General features: G+C 55.8%; 1 protein-coding gene across 4 annotated transcripts in view; it reads right to left on the bottom strand.

Moving 5' to 3' along the window:
- Positions 1-10,744, bottom strand: part of BICRA (BRD4 interacting chromatin remodeling complex associated protein) — a 74,748-nt gene extending 64,004 nt beyond the window's left edge. For 3 of the 4 annotated variants that reach the window (XM_042232241.1, XM_060398152.1, XM_027978541.2), the window contains exon 1: positions 9,782-9,816. The gene's annotated coding sequence lies outside the window, so the exon portion shown is untranslated. Of the gene's footprint in view, positions 1-9,781; positions 9,817-10,644 lie in introns of those variants that run through there. The other variant, XM_060398150.1, reaches the window with a different exon arrangement.
- Between the last annotated feature and the right edge of the window lie 4,965 nt (positions 10,745-15,709).

Below are 15,709 nucleotides of genomic sequence, written 5' to 3'. Positions count from 1 at the left end.
AAATCTATACTTGCAGATATTTGTATATGACATATACATTTATTACATGCTCATCATAGTGCTAAATTTACATTTACTATTAAACTATTATACAAACTACCATGATATGGAACATGTGGAAATGTACGTGTATACATTTTTTTTTCCTTTTTTTTTTTTACTGTCTGTTTGCTTAAAGCAGGCTTATGTTAGGAACTCCCTTAGATAAAACTCCCTCTTCTTCTACAGGGCCTTCCCAGGTGGCTCAGTGGTAAAGAACTCACCTGCTAATGCAGGAGACTCAGGTTTGATCCCTGGGTTGGGAAGATCCCCTGGAGAAGAAAATGGTAACCCACTCCATTATTCTTGCTGGGGAAATCCCATGGACAGAGCAGCCTGGTGGGCTACAGTCCATGGGGTTGCAAAGAGTCGGGCACGATTTCATAAACAACAACTCCTGCTACAGAGTTTGGCCCAGAAATGGGCTCGGTGTCCCCGTGACAAATGGAGGCGCGGTGCCCTGCCCCTTAATGATCTCAAAAAAAAGCAGGACTGTGGGAGGGGGACGGGGGGGGGGGGTGGGAGGGGGAGAAGAGCTGGGTGGGCGTCAGGAATTCTGCTTGTCCAGCTAGACAGAAATCTGACAAAGAGAAGCAACACTTCATGAAGCAGTTTTGAGAGGTAGGGGGCAAACCGTAGGCATTCAGAAAAGCGAAAGTGTGAGTCACTCAGACGTGTCTGACCCTCTGCCACCCCATGGACTGCAGCCCACCAGGCTCCTCTGTCTGCGGAATTCTCCAGGGAAGAACCCTGGAGTGAGGAGACACTCCCTTCTCCAAGGCATCCTGCTGACCCAGAGACGGCACCGGGGTCTCCTGCATTGCAGGCAGGAGACCATCTGAGCCACCAGGGCAGCCCGAAGGGTTGCACAAATCTGAAGGCCAGAATGGAGAGATTTTCCCAAAACTGTTACCAACCGAGACCTGAGTCTGTATCCGTCTATGAAAGGAGATGCAGCTTACAAGCGACAGCTAAGATTTGACAGAACACAGAATGGCTGGTTTCCAGTCTGTGACTAAACTCAGAGGGACAGCACTTGAGCACCCCCCCCACCGCCCCGCATCTCGGTCTTTCCATTGAGCAAGGGCCAGGCTCCCGTCCTGACCTGCCCCACGGGCCCTGATTCACTCCCTCTCTGTAGATGGTTAGGGAGCGCCTACTGGGCACCGGGAAGGCAGCCAGGGCAGGACGTAACAGCACCTATGGAGCAAGGGTCATGAGCAGCTGGGACACCAGTGGCTTCCTGTCCGGAGCCCTGCAGCTTTGAGGGCTGGGCATCCGGAGCCAAGGAAGGGGCACTCAGGGGTAGGGCGTGATAAAAGTGCTAAGGGGATAGGTCCAGCGCAGTGATGAAGGTGGCTGAGTTGGCCCGGGCCGCACCCACCAGGACTCTCAGGAGATACGTTCCAAGTGGGAGCCTGGGATTGGCACTGTTAGCAAACACCACTGGTGCTTTGGAAGCAAATGGGTCACACTTTTTAAGAAATAGAATGGTGACTCCAAACACAAGCTCTCTGCTCGGCTTTCTTCACCCCTGTGACATATTCCATCCTTCAGTCAGTCAGTTGGTCAGTCAACAAACATCTCCAAAATTCCTACTGCACGCCAGGAGCTGGGAACACGGGCACGCTGTTTCTTTCCTTCCATAGTTTAGAATCGAGTGAGAAAGCCAGGCCTGGAGGGACGCTCACAGGACATCTACATCCCTACAGAGCTACGAGGGGTGGTGTAGCGAGTAGAGACAGCATCCCCAGACTAGGGGCTGAGGAAGGCACCCAGGCGAGGGGCTCCTGAATGATGAGATTCCAGGGGGGTGGGGAGTGGGAAGATCTCTCTCTCTGGAGAGAAAGGAGGGAAAACCTTCCCAAGGACTCCTGCTCGGTGAAAACCAGGCAGGCCATCCTGAGACCACGACTACACGGCCAAGTCTCAAGACAGTGATGCTGAGATGTTCAACCCAAAGGACCAGGCAGGTCTGCGAGAGTCTAAGGGATTCGAGAAGAGGCAAGGCAGACCTGCAAGCCCTGACATGAGGGAGCAGCAGGCCAGGGGCTCTGATGCTCTACGAGGGGCTGTTGACTAGGAGGGGGCACAAGGGAACTTTCTGGCTGCGATGCAAACGCTCTGGGTCTTGACGGGGTGTGGATTACACAGGCGGCTACCATTTGGCAAGACTCAGGGAGAAGCATCGATCATCTCAGTGCGTTCTGTTGTGTATGTCAATTACATCCGGTGAAAGGATAAGAGGGAAATATACCTCTGTGAAAGAATACACACATCCACAGAACTCGGAGGTGACTGTGCAGGTTCTGGGGAGAGGAATGAAGCCAGTGTGGCAAGAGCTTGCCAGGACGAGGGGAACCCGGCCCGACTGGGTAAAGAGCTGAGAATTCTTCCAGGGGTCCCCCCACCTCGCCTGGGGGGTTGAGTGTCTGAGGATGGATGAGGTGCCTCCTTGAAGGACAGGAGGGAGGTTATACAGCCCAGCCAACTGTCACAAGTGTCCCAGGAGGTCAGTACTGTGGGCATCAGCCTGCCCAGCACCATGCGGTGAAGGAGAGGCAGGACAGCATGCCTCCTCTGGAAAAAGGGGACCCAGGGACCCTCAATCTGCAGGTGTCCTGGGGGAACAGGTTGCGGAGGCCACTGGGGCTCCCTCCAGGGCCCCAGGGGTCATTAACGAGGGTCCCACAGCCATAGCCAGACATTACTCCTTCACTCCGCTCCCAAGGCTGCCAGGCTGGGATCTACGGGACACAAGGGGTGGGGTGGGGGGGGTCATCGAGAAGTCAGCAACCCTTTCGCCCCGGCAAGGACAAGAAACACTTCGAAGGAGAATTACAGAGAGACGGAGTGAGCAAGAGGAGGGGAGAAAGGCAACTGGGCCTGGCAGGGGGACTCCAGAGACATGGACCCCTCCTCTGACCTCTGAACCCTGGAAGGAGCCTTTGGTTACAGTCCCCTTGGGGCACACCTGGAAGTAATCACGACAGTGACAACGGTGACCTGCCAAGCGCTTACTCAGAGCCAGGCACTTGCAAAACACTTTTCCACGCGGGACCTTATTTAACAAATGCAAAAGCTCTCAAAAGAAGCATCAGTTATTATCCTTGTACTTCTGCTTCTCTAATCTGGAATGAGAGGAGGATAGTAACTTGCCTCCAAGTCACAAAGTCAGGAGAGGCAGAGAGAGGACCCGAAGCCCTCACTGTCATCTATCCATCCCTCTGTCAACAGCCCACCTTCTCTGTGATTTCTGCACGGAATATCAGAACCCCCAACCCACACAATACACATCCAGGCATAAATCCCCAAGCATGCATGATGTGAAACAGCTACCAGCGTGCAAAGCCTGGGGTGGCCAACACAGGATGGAACAATCTGACCACAGCTTACCGCCTGCAGCCTTGATTGCCCCCACCTGTGAAATGGGCAGATCCCAGACATGATGGTAGATTATGGATGCCAAAAATAATAATACCATTAAAAACGTTAATGTTACAGTTGAACTGATACAGTGTTTGGAATTTGCTTAAACATACTTTAGCACAAAAGGGAAAGGAAGGGCAGAAATGAGGAAGGGGGATCAGGAAAAACTGGCAAAGCTGGAGATGGATACACAGGGGTTGATTATTCTATTCTCTCAACTCTTGGTGGGTGCTTTAAAATTTCCATGATAAAAAGTTAAAATAACAACAAGCAAAGCAAACCTTCCCTGTGCACTCCTGCAAGCCAGGGTCTGTCTTAAAAGCTCTCCTACATCTTCACTCATTTAAGCCTCACAGTGACCCCATGAGTTTTGTCAGAGATGAGGAAACTGAGGCCCAAAGGGGCACTTGATTCCCTTGGATTCTTCTTTTCAATTAAAATAACCAACATTGTCTGCCCAGGGTTTTAGGGGAAGGAGGCAAAGACTTGGTATCTAATTCCACGGGAGACTTTGGTACTTCTCTCCATCACTATCAACATCATCACCGCCATCACCACCATGATCAGCACTGTTACCATCATCATCACCATAACAACCAGGAACGTTTGCTGAGCACTGGCGATGTGCCAGGCACCATGTGAAGCGCTCAACAACCGTGAGCACAAAGGTGCGTCTCCCGTCACAGCCACTCCTCCAGGTAAGGAGACTGAGGCCCAGAGCGGGGCGGCCCCGTCCAACCCCAGGGCCGCACGGCCTTGCTGCATGCCAGAGCAGCCTGCCCTGTGCCCTCCGCAGCCAAGCAGTACAGAATGCCAACGTTCCCTAGGTGCCTTTTGGGAAGACAATGGAAAGCTTTCAGAGCAGGGAAATCAGCATGGGGCCCATGGGAGAAAAGTAATCATAGCGAAAACAACGGCAACATCAGATGCTGATTCCCAAACACCAACTGCCCGCCGGCCCACTGCCTCCTCCTGCCCTTACAGCCCTGCCAGGGAGACGCCACGGGCCCATTTCACAGACAAGGAAACCAAGACCTGAGGAAGGATCACTCGCCCAAGGTCACACTGCAAGTAAGTGCAAAAGTCACCTCCCCTGCCTGTCAGTAAGGGAGTTCACAGCCCAGGATTAAGGGGTTCCTGCCCCCAGGTGATAGGGCTGCCACTGAATGACAGATGACACTGCCACGAACAGCCTAGACTAGGCTACCTATGAGTTTGTTAGATACTATTTAATCCTCGTAACAAAGTTTCCAAAGATAAGTACTGAGACTGGCCCATTTAACAGAAGGGAAAACTGAGGCCCAGAGTCAGCAAGCCCTCAGCCTGCAGCCATTCAACCAGCAAGTGGCAGAACCTGGATTTGAACCAACAGCACCCACGCCCTTGATCTCCACCTGGGGTGGGTGCAAGTTACGGGCAGGAAGGAGGGGGCAAGGAGGTCATGAGAAGCAAAGACAATGGGGCGGACTGGCAGGATGACTTGAACAGGAGGGGGAATGACTTCCTTCAAGATTCAGCTGCACAGGTGCCTCCTTCGTGTGACCCAATGACAAATAGCAGGCTCTTGACCCATCAATCCCTGCCTCCAGTATATCCTGGCGGCATACCCGTTTCCTGAAACACCAAGCAGATGTCTGTCCTCCTGTTCGGCAGGTAGAAACATCAGGAAACACCTCCATGTCCATGCTGAGTCATGGAGGACGTGCCCACACCAAGGAATACAACACAGTCAAGAAAAATCCAGAGAAACCCTCTGGGTACTGTGTAGGTCTCCCAGGGAGACGAAGCAAAACAAGCAACATGCAGGACAATGGGCAGAGGGTTCTAGCGTGTGTAAAATACATATTTTTAAAGACATACACATGTACACAAATGTATGTGCACAGAACATCAGGATTGAGGAGTCGCCTCTGGGGAGCTGGGAGACCAGGGAGGTCCCAGAGGAGGAAAGGGGAGCTATATTTGGCATTTTGAATTTGTCCTGGGTATCACTCAGGAGGAAAAAAAGAGAGAGAGGGAGAAAGAAGGTGTTTCGTCCCTGGAGCCTTTGCAAACCACCCAGACAGAATGGATCAAGTCCTCCGGCAGCCTTGAAGACAACTCTTCTCTCTGCCCTCCTCCTGAACTGGGTCCCCATATCATAACTGGGCCCTGGAGCCCAGGCATACAGAAGACCTCAGGAAGTTTGATTAGGAACAATTACAGACACAAAGGCCTTCTCTCCAGCTTCTCCTGCCAGCAGATCCCCAGCATCAGCGAATATCCATAAACTCAGGACACAATACTCATTGTTGCCAAGCCAGAGATGTCTTAGAAAACCCTCTCTCTTTCCCGCTGGGGGGATCCTGCGTGCCGCTGAGACACAAAGGCTTCAGTGGATGGGGACAGAACTCTAATGGTGGGACCCCGGGCAGGGGAGATGTCTAGGGAAGGAAGGAGGAGGGAATCCTCGGGGACCAGTTAACCAAACATTTCCCACGTGTCTCGAGAGTGACACATCCTAACTGGAGAGCCAACTCAGGCCCTCCGCCCTCAGAGTGCCCGGGACAAACATGGGTATGAACCAGTGAGGGGGAGTGGGGGGGGCGCCGCCCAAGTGATTGTGCTTGGCGGGGAAAAGTGTTTCATACCACGGATGTAAAACAGGCAACTTGCTGTTTCCAGTAAAAGTCAGGGAGCCCGGTGAGGGAGAGACCCCAAAGAGATCAAGGCAAGATAACCATGCCCCCCACCCCTCTCCCCTGCAGGGCAGGAGAGGCAGAAAGGCAACCCTTCACTGCTTTCCAAGCCCAGGCCGTCTAGAAAGGAATGCCATGTTTTCCTGTTTCCAATTAACTTCCCCCCACCAGCAGCCCTCTGCATTCTTGAGACCAGGAGTCAAGACAGCCACGGGGAGAGCTGGGGAGGGTGACTCTGGTTGTGGCTGGGCCTGGGGTGGAAAGGTGACCCCCCACCCCAGGACCCTCACACACACCCCAGGACCTCTCCAGCCAGGCTCTCAGGGCTTGGCGCTGACCCCTGGGCCCTTTCAAAGGGGAGAGGAGGGAGACCCCCCCCCACATCCCCAGGGAAAGTTGGGGAAGGCCCCGGAGGCCTCTGGGAAGGAAGTTGGCAAATAAGGGGGCGGGGCATAGGCCTGTCACTCCTGGGCCTTACTCATGCTTCCCCCACTTCCCTCCCAACCCCCCCAAAATCAGGAAGCACTCACTCCAGAGAGGCCCACAGCCCCGCCCCTCCTGCCCCCACCCCACAGGGATTATTATGACTTCTTACGCCTGTCACCTCAGGAAAGTATCTGCAAGGGGTCCCTGAAAGTGTTCGCCCTTCTCCAACGGTACCCCCAGCCCCTTCATCCCTGCAGTCTGGGTTGGAATCCCCTCTCAGCCACAGACCGCAGTTTCCTTATCTGAAAATGGGGAGGTCACCCCTACAGCCTCCCTCCCGGGGTAGGCTGGGCCCTCCACAGCCCTTCTCCCTCATGCCAGACACCCACCCACCCACCCAAGGGTTTATCTGGCACCAGTAAGTGCTGAAGGGAAAGGGTCCCAGAAAGCTGGAGGAAGGGGGTCACCAAAGTGAAACTATTTTGTGGTGCTCATCCACCACAGGGAATTCCTCCAGGGTCTTTTGCTGGTCACCCTCAAAAACCCAGCCCCCCAATATTCCTCCCCACCCCTACAGGCCAGCCATATTCCCGCAGAGTGAGGGGAAAACAAAAATAACACGCATGGATAAAACTTTCAGCCACGGGGAGATCAGTTAAAGAGGCTCTAATGGTCCCCCCACCCCCTGCTGATGAGGAAACTGAGGACAAGTGAGTTGAATCTGGTGCCTGAGGTCGCAGGGTGGGACAAGGAGCCTGCCACCCGGGCCACGGGGAGGATAGGCAGGGACTTCTCTGCCAGCTGTGTCACGGCACCACACAGGGTCGCCAGGCAGAGCCACAGCGAAGTTCCCAAGTAGTTCAGCGTCCCTACCAGCAAAGCTGAGGAGCAGCAAGCTGGGCCAAGAGCCAGCTCAGGTGCAGGAAGAGGATGACAGAGGGGCCAACCACCAAGTGCCCACCCCCCTCAAGCCCCACGCAGCAAGGCCTGGGGCCCCCCTTCTCCCGATCCCCACGTCTTCAACCCTCTGCTCCTGCAGGTGAACGCTTTGCTTGGGCCGCAGGTGAAAGCACCCTGCCCTCAGCCCAGCTGACCCCTTACGCGTACTCTGTGGGGGGAAAGAAAAAATTTGGCAACTCCTTCCCCGTCTCCTCTACATTTGAGACCCAGCTGAAGTCAAAGGAATGAAAATGACAAAAGCAGGTACAGGCAGACCTAACAGTTTTGAGCTGAGCTGGGAAAACTTGAGATGGTTACAGACTGGGGCCGTGTGACCCTGGGCGAGTCACTCAACTGCGGTGAGCCTCCATTAGCCTGTCTGCAAAATGGGACTCACATAACTGGCCCCCCCCAACTTCCTCCTTGGGTTGTGGCCAGTGTGTAGCTCACCTAACAGCGGCTAATCCCTAGTGCTCTCTGGGTAGGGAGATGTTATTTCCGGCTTCTAGGAGTGGGGGAGCTCCGAGGGAGGGGCAGAGGGTGTAGGTAAGCATACCCCTTAAGGCCCGCTAGACACTGGCACGGGGGTCCTCATCTGCCCACCTCCCCGGTTCTCCCATCACCCCAGCAGGTCAGAGATGACAGAGCCCCCCCCGCCCAACTCCCATCCCAAGTGGGGGTTGAGGCTGAAAGCACAGAGCGCTTATCCGAAATCTCAGGCCGTGAAGTCTGGGGTGTTCCGAAAAACTGTTTCCTTGAGGAGCAGCCGGCGAAAGGAGGTGTGAGGGGAAAGCAGACACATCCCCCTAGACGGTTACACTATAGGCGGGCTGTGACAAAAGGGGCCGCCTGGCCGGCATCAGTCCGGGCACGGGCAGCAGCAGCCCCGGCCCGGGCACACCGGAGCGCTGGGACCTGTCACCCCGGCCTCCCGGGGAGCGCTGACACAGCGGCCTCTGACCCCACCTCCCGGGAAGTTCAGCTGCTCAGAACCACAAAGCAAAACAAAGGGGTGCGGAGAGGAAGGAGCCGCCGAGGCTCCAATCACCGCTGCCTCCCCAGCCCGCCCGCGGCTCCTCGCCCCGCTCGCCGCTGGCCGCGGACCAAGGCCTGGGCAGCTCCCCGGTCCCTTGTCTCCCCGCGGGCCGCCCGTGACAGGAGCCGGAGAAGCCGCCGAGGGGCAACCAGGGATGGGAAAACCAGATGGCTCCGGCCCTCCTCCCGCCTCCTCCATCCCTCCCTCCGGGTGCCCGCGGCCTGGCCGCCCTCCGCAGGGGCCCGGGGAGGCCTCGGGCCCGGCTCGGCCGGGCTCACCCCAGGGAAAAGGTTGCCTTTGTCTAAAGGTCACCATCCGAGCGCGGTGCCCGGGCTGGGCCTGGTGCCTCCCATTCCCCGGCCGAGGGGGTGGAGATGGGGGGCCGCCCCAAATCTCGGGAGGTGACAGGGGTAAGGCTCACTTCCCTCCTCCCCCCCCACCCCCCTCCCCGTAACGGCCCCCTCCGGGACCCGCCAGCTAGCGGGGGAGGGGGTCAACTCCTTTCACTGCTGGGGGGTGGGGGGACCAAGTCAACTCCTTTCATTGTTTAGGGGCGGTGGGGAGGGGGAGACCCAGTGGCCGCCTTCCGCATCCATCCCCCCCCCAGCTTGCCAGAGGCCCTGTTTCTCCCCGGACCCCCAGGAGTGATTTGAGGAGGGGGCGCAGGGCACGGGGCGAAGAGGGGGAAGATGAAGGCTCGCCGGCTCCGGCCGGGAAACCACCATCCGCTCCCCCATGGCCCTCTTCTTCTCCGAAAGGCGGGGAGCGGAGCGAGGGGAGGGGGCCCCCGGGCCGGGGGAGGGGGTCTCCCCGCCCCTCCCCCCGTGGAACGTTAGCTCTCGTTTTTCCGCCGCTCCATTGTATCCCCGGCAGCCGGCGGGAGGGCCGGGGAGGCACCGGGCGCGGGCAGGCGAGCCCGGGGTGGGTGGGCGGGGGGGTCCCCGCAGGATAAGGGCGGCGGCGATGGTGGGAGAGAAGCGGGGGGTGGGGGGAAGCTGCCGGGGGTGGTGGGCGCGGAGCAGAAAAAGAGGCAGCGGGCGCTGCGCCCCGGTTGGGGGGCTGAGTGTTGAGTGTCGGGGGGGTGGGCTCGGCCCCGGCTTCGGCTCCCCCAACACACACCCTCGCCGCCAACCCCCACTCCCCCCCTCGCTTTTGCGCCCTGTCACAGCCCCGACTCGCAGGTAGAGAGAGTTAAGAGATTTAAAGAGAAATTGCTACATTGTGAGAAACTCACCCTGATGTTTGAGCAGCCGTCGGCGCGGGGTCTCCGAGACGGCCCCGCACGGGCTGCAAAGGGAGGACCCAGAAGGGGCCGACCGGCCGGGCCGGTCAGCGCACTGCCTGATTGCATGGCGGCCGCCCGGCGGCCTCCGCCAGGCCCCTGCCGCCGCCGCGCGCCGCGGCCCGGGCGCCCTGGACTCGCGCCCGCTCCGGGCGGGACCCCTCGGGTTTACAAAAAAAAAAAAAAAAAATTTTTTTTTAATTAAATGCAAAAGGAAAAAAAAAAAACCTTGCAGGTTTTGTGTTCCGCCCCCCCCTTTCCTCCTCCTCCCTCCGCCCTCACCGGGGGACGGGCTTGGAGGAGGCCCCGCCCCGCGACTCGGCGAACCAGCTCCGGCTCTGGGCGCGGAGCGGCGGGCCCGCAAGCGAATGGGAAGCTGCGGACGCCCCGGGAGGGTGACCTCCGCGCCGGCACCGCCCCCTCCCCAGCCGGAGTCCCGGGGGTTCGGGGGCGCGCTTTCCCAGGCTCCGGTGGAGTCGACCGACAGCATCGAGCGATGCTCCGGATTAGAGAGAGAGGCTAAAGGGATTGGCGCTCCCGGACCTCGGGCTCGACTGGGCCGGCTGGGGAGGGGGCGCCGTTCACCCTGGGCGCCCCGACTCGGGGGACGGTCGCCAGGCGGGAGGACGCGAGCAGGGGCAACGCCGATGGTTCGAAAAGGTAGCGGGAGTTGAGGATGGAGGATACGGGAGGCCCCGTAGGTGGAATCGCGAAGGAGCCGGGAGTCGGAGTTAAAAGCGTGGAAGGCGCGGGGGGCGGGCGGAGGCTGTTCTGGGGCTCCTCGCCGGGACCCCGAACGCTGCTTGCTCACTCACCTCAGTCGGCCTTTTGAGCTGCTACGGCCCGGGGAGGGCGCCGGGGACGCGGGTCCGACCTGTCCTACCACCTCCTCGAGGCCTCGCAGATGGGATTCCCAGAAGCCCCGGGACGCCTCGGTGGTGTTGGGTCTGTTTCCGCCTCGCCGGGCTGTGTACGCCTTGCGGGCGTGACAGTTCGATTCGCGCATTCCTTCAGGGAACGCTTGCAGAGCGCCTGCAGTGTGGCCTGCGCCGTGCCCGGGGCCCATTGAGCACCCAGACAGCTCGGAGCTACCCTTCCGGGGCGCACAGGCCAACGGCACCTACACTCTGGTCTGTTGTCTTCCGCTTCCCCGGTGCCCTGGAAAAGCCACGTGCATACCGAAGCGACTCAATAATTGTGTTGAATAAACGAGTGATTGTTTTAAGCTTTGTGTTTTAAGCTTTAGAATTGATCCTGAGATCTTGGTGGTACTATGCATATTATTGAAGAGACCACGGAGGTCCAGGGCCCTGACGCCAACCAGTGAGCCCTTGGTTCACATCCTCCCACTTCCTTTGCTGTGTGACCTTGGGCAAACTACTTCACCTCTCCGTGCCTCCATTTCTAAGGGAAATCAATAACAGGCCTCATTTCATAGGGTCATTAGGAGAGAATGTTCTCATGGAGAGCAGCACCTGACAGGAAGTGCAGATAAGTGCTGTTATTATTATAGCAAAAATGAAATTTTATCCGTTCCAGATGTGAGCACATGTATTGCCCCAAACATAAGACAGTAGTCAATCTATGTTATACAGTGGTCATCCACAGTCCTTGGAGGTATGTGACCCTTCCAGGAACAGCAGTATACACAGACATTATTTTTGTGCAGTTTGCCTTTCATCTGCCAAGATTGAGCCTAGGGGGCTATGCCTTGAGTATTCATGTATGTGCTGTTTTTCCAGTCTTCACCAGAAGAGACCTCCAGGGACCCCCACCTGGAGGTCTTTAGTGATTCCCACCTTGGTGTTCAGTCTGGAAGCTGTGTCTGACTCTCTGTGACCCCATGAAGTGCAGCACACCAGGCCTCCCCCCTTGCAGTGTAGAAAACTAAATTGGCTCAGAGAGGGGAAGTGTTTTGCCCAGGGTCACACAGCCAGCAAGCAGGACCTGATCTGAGCTGGGTGGCACTGATGTCTCAGAGATGCCAATCCTGGGGGACTCGGAACTTGGGAATTGACTGGGGTTCAAAGTTAGCAGACAGGAGGCATTGCAGGGGTGACTATCCAAGTTTATTCATTCATACAGGAAGTATTGTTTATGAGTATCCAGTCTGCCAAGAATATAGTTGTGACCAATAGCACCCTGGTTCCTGCCCCAGTATGCAGTCTGTTGAACAAATAAGTTGCTTACCCTCAGTTTCCCCTGCCCTCAGGTTGCAGGCTGATTTGGTGCACTGTGGTAACCACTCCCCACCCCCAACACACACACCCCTGTACAGTACCTGGCACTTAGTAAGTGCTCCAGAAAGATCTACGAAACCATGAGATAATGCCCACCCTTTTACAGACATTCTCTTTGGACCAGGTCCCCAGGAATAGGCATGAGTATGAAAGAAGCCCCCAGTCTAGCCATGGCTGGCAAAGCCCTAGGAGGTCAAACATCCAAGGCCAGAGGAGGGGTCAACATGGGCCCAAATGGAAAGAGACCTGCTATCCTTTGGGGGGGAGTGACACATACCTTCACTTTGCAGCTCAGGTGCAAGTTGGGAGTTCCAGATTCAGAATGGAGTTGGCGATGAGACCCAGAGAGGTTCAGCAACTTAGCCCAGGGATGCCCATCCAGGGGAAGGACTTATTCAGTGCACCTGGGTGTTCTGTTTGTCTCCGAGTCACCAGATGGACCTGGGGCAGGCCACTTCTGCAGCTCCTCCATGTTCTCATCTGTACAATGGGACTGTAGAGTCAGACACCAGAATTCACCTCCCCCAACATTTTCTAATGAACATTTTCAAACATGGAAAAGCTGAGGAAATAGAACAGCGACACCAAAATACCCCCCATGAGCACATTCAACAATCAGCACGTTCCTCTCCTTGCTGTGTCTCACATCTGTGCCTCTATCCATTCCTCAAATCCATCTCATTTTTTTGATGCATCACACACATCTGTGTATCTCTCCCAAACACACGGTTAACACAACTGTAATGACAAGCCCCTGAGCCAGATAATTAAACCTCAGTTCTCATTTTTTGTGTGTGAATGAGAAACCAGAGAGGTAAGACACCGGACCAAGGTCACACAGCTGGGGATTCATACCTAGCTCCGTCTGTTCCCAGAGTCCAGACTATGAAGACCACCGGGAGGATGAAATGGATACAGGGCATGCAGAAGCTCTTATGGGACAGGGACAAAACAGCATTCAGATGTAAGAAATTCGTACTGGAGAAGATGCACCCAACTTTTCTCAGTGAGCAAATATGCTACATCCCTGTAGCCAACGTGAGCTTGGGTTTCCGGGCCCCTCATCTCGTTTTAGGGCTGTTTTAATTATACTCGGGTAGCAGAAAAGAACAGCTGGAAACCGCCTCGCCCATTCCACCCCACACACGCTCATTTGCACGGAAAAGTCCAGGACATTGGAGAACTAATTTGCCCTCTCCAAGTGGCCAGGATGCCTAGGTCCACTTTTAGTCCACCGGCTTCAAGTCCCGCAGGCTCTCCCAACACTCCAGCCCAGAAGGCTCCCCTCTCCCACCCCCTCACGTTTCAAGTTCTCCACCCCACCCTCTCAACCAGACCCTAATCCCCTTTATCTCTAACTTGCCTATACCTCCTACCCGTCCCACAGCCCAGCTCCTACTCAGCGGGAGCTTGACCAGTCTGGCCTGATTACCATCTCTCTACAGAGAGGCGTGGTTTTCCTTTTTCTTTCTTTACTTTTTTTTTTTTTTAAAAAAAACAAGCGGTTTGTGCCTCTGAAAACCAAAACAACGCCCATCGCGGCTCCTCCCTCGCACCCGCAGCTGCGAAGTTTAAAACTTGGTCAACTTAAGTAGCTTTTTTATCTGGGAGGATGTTTCCACTGGTGTTTTTCGTTCTCAGCTGAGCAGCACGCTTAAGATTTGTGCACTTTTCTGGAGGCGTATAAACGATTCCATAACAAGAAGAAACAAAACAAAAAACCTTGCCCCGAACACCCCTGCGGACCCTTCACGTCTCGGTCAATCCAACGTCAGGGATCCGAATACTAGCCGCCAGGTGGGGAAAAATAGGAGGGCTCGGAGGGCACTGACTCCGGAGCGACCTTCGCCCTCTGACCGCGCCCTTTAAGCGTGCCGCGTACAGCGGGATAGCGCTGCCCTAGCTCCCAGAGACGCTGCCTAGCCGGCAGCGCCAAGACCTCGCGGGGCCGCGAATCAGGCAGATACAAGCCCAGCCCGACTTCGGGTCCTCAGAGCGGCAAGTGCGAGGGGCGGGGCCCAGCCGCCCATTGGCTCGCGCTGGGGGTGGGGTCACGTATTCGTCCCGCCCCTATTCTCCGCCAAGCTAAATAGGTTTCGCGCCGGCCGGGGGAGTTATTCACCGTGGGGCGGGGTCGGGGTTTGTTTACACACTGCTATTGGCTGGATTTGAATCGGCCAGACTGCCGGCTGCGGGGCGGGGCTCCAGAGGGCCCCTGCGGGCGCCTGACAGCTTCAGCCAGGCAGAAGCTGCGCCGGACTCGCCGCTGAAGCTTCGGGACACTGGAGATGGGAGTGCCCTGGGCGGGTGCGGGCAGCGGGGGCCGGCAAGTTTGAGCCTTCCGCTGGCTTCTTGATAAATGCTAACCAAGGGCGTAGGGAGCATTGTTTTTGTTTCCATAAAAATGCATAAGGAAAAACAAACCCGGAAACAACCTAGCTGCCCATGGATAGGGGACTCAAATAAGCTAGGGGACTCAAATAAGCTGTGATCTGGCCCGTAGTGGGCTTCCCAGGTGGCGCTAGTGGTGAAGAACCCGCCCCCCAATGCCAGACGCCTAAGAGGCTCGGGTTCGATCCCTAGGTGGGGAAGATCCCCTGGAGAAGGAAATGGCAACCCACCCAAGTGTTGTCGGCTGGAGAATCCCATGGACAGAGGAGCCTGGTGGGCTACAGTCCATGGGGTTGCAAAGAGTCGGACACTACCGAAGCGACTTAGCACTCACGGAGTGGCCCATAGTGGGACATAAACATAAAATGAGGAAGTAATACATGAACTGACACGAACTGAGCTATGAATTCAGTTAAGGGAAAAAGGCAATAACGGAAGCCGAGTGTATAATTTAAGGTGCGTGAGAAAATATAACCTGTTTGTTAAACACGCAGAATATCTTCGGAAGCAAAAACAAACTCCTAACTGCAGATGTCTGTGGAGAGAAGGAGGTGCGTGGAAGGCAGATCACTTTGGACCTTTGTAAAATTAGCAACTTGTAGCACCTATTCAAAGACATATAGGGTAAACAAAAATATTAAATTCTGAGAACTCTCCCCACGTATCTCATATCTCGAAGCAACTGCCCCTAGGAAAACTCTTGACTAGACTACAGAGGCCATGGACCCCCAATCTGCGCTCCTTGCATCCCACAATGGTATTGGGGAGTGGGAACGCATTAGGAAAGAGCTGCTTCACCTACTCAATGACCAAGAGATACCCGGATCCAATGAAGGGGTTTTTTTAAATTTATTAGTAATCACTGCAGGATTTAACATCCCGACTGGGAGAGAGGGACACCTTCCTGAGAGACGCTAAGTGGAGGATGTGGGGGAGGCCCTCTTAGGAAAGAGAAGTCAAAACTAGGAGAGGCCCCTTTAAGAAAGAAAGCCAGCCTCCTCTGGTAAACGACGCGAGGCTGACGGAACTGACCGGCAGAAGGGAGAGTTGTCCGGATTTTGACGTTTGTTATTACTCTGTTCTCGGCGATCTGGAGGCGAGGATGAGAACGATTTCCTGCAGCTGAGTTTTGACCTGTTATGGATCTTACTTGTAAAGACTTCCTCTGTATAAGTTCGCTAAAGGATTTGTAAAACATTGTTTACATGTCTGGGAAAGTCACCCAGGCCCGTAGTGAAAACATGCCGAG

This window comes from Ovis aries, chromosome 14 (assembly GCF_016772045.2).
Source record: "Ovis aries strain OAR_USU_Benz2616 breed Rambouillet chromosome 14, ARS-UI_Ramb_v3.0, whole genome shotgun sequence".
NCBI classification, from domain to species: domain Eukaryota; kingdom Metazoa; phylum Chordata; class Mammalia; order Artiodactyla; family Bovidae; genus Ovis; species Ovis aries.
Note: the sequence above shows the minus strand (reverse complement) of the source record. Positions and strands in the feature narration are given on the sequence as shown.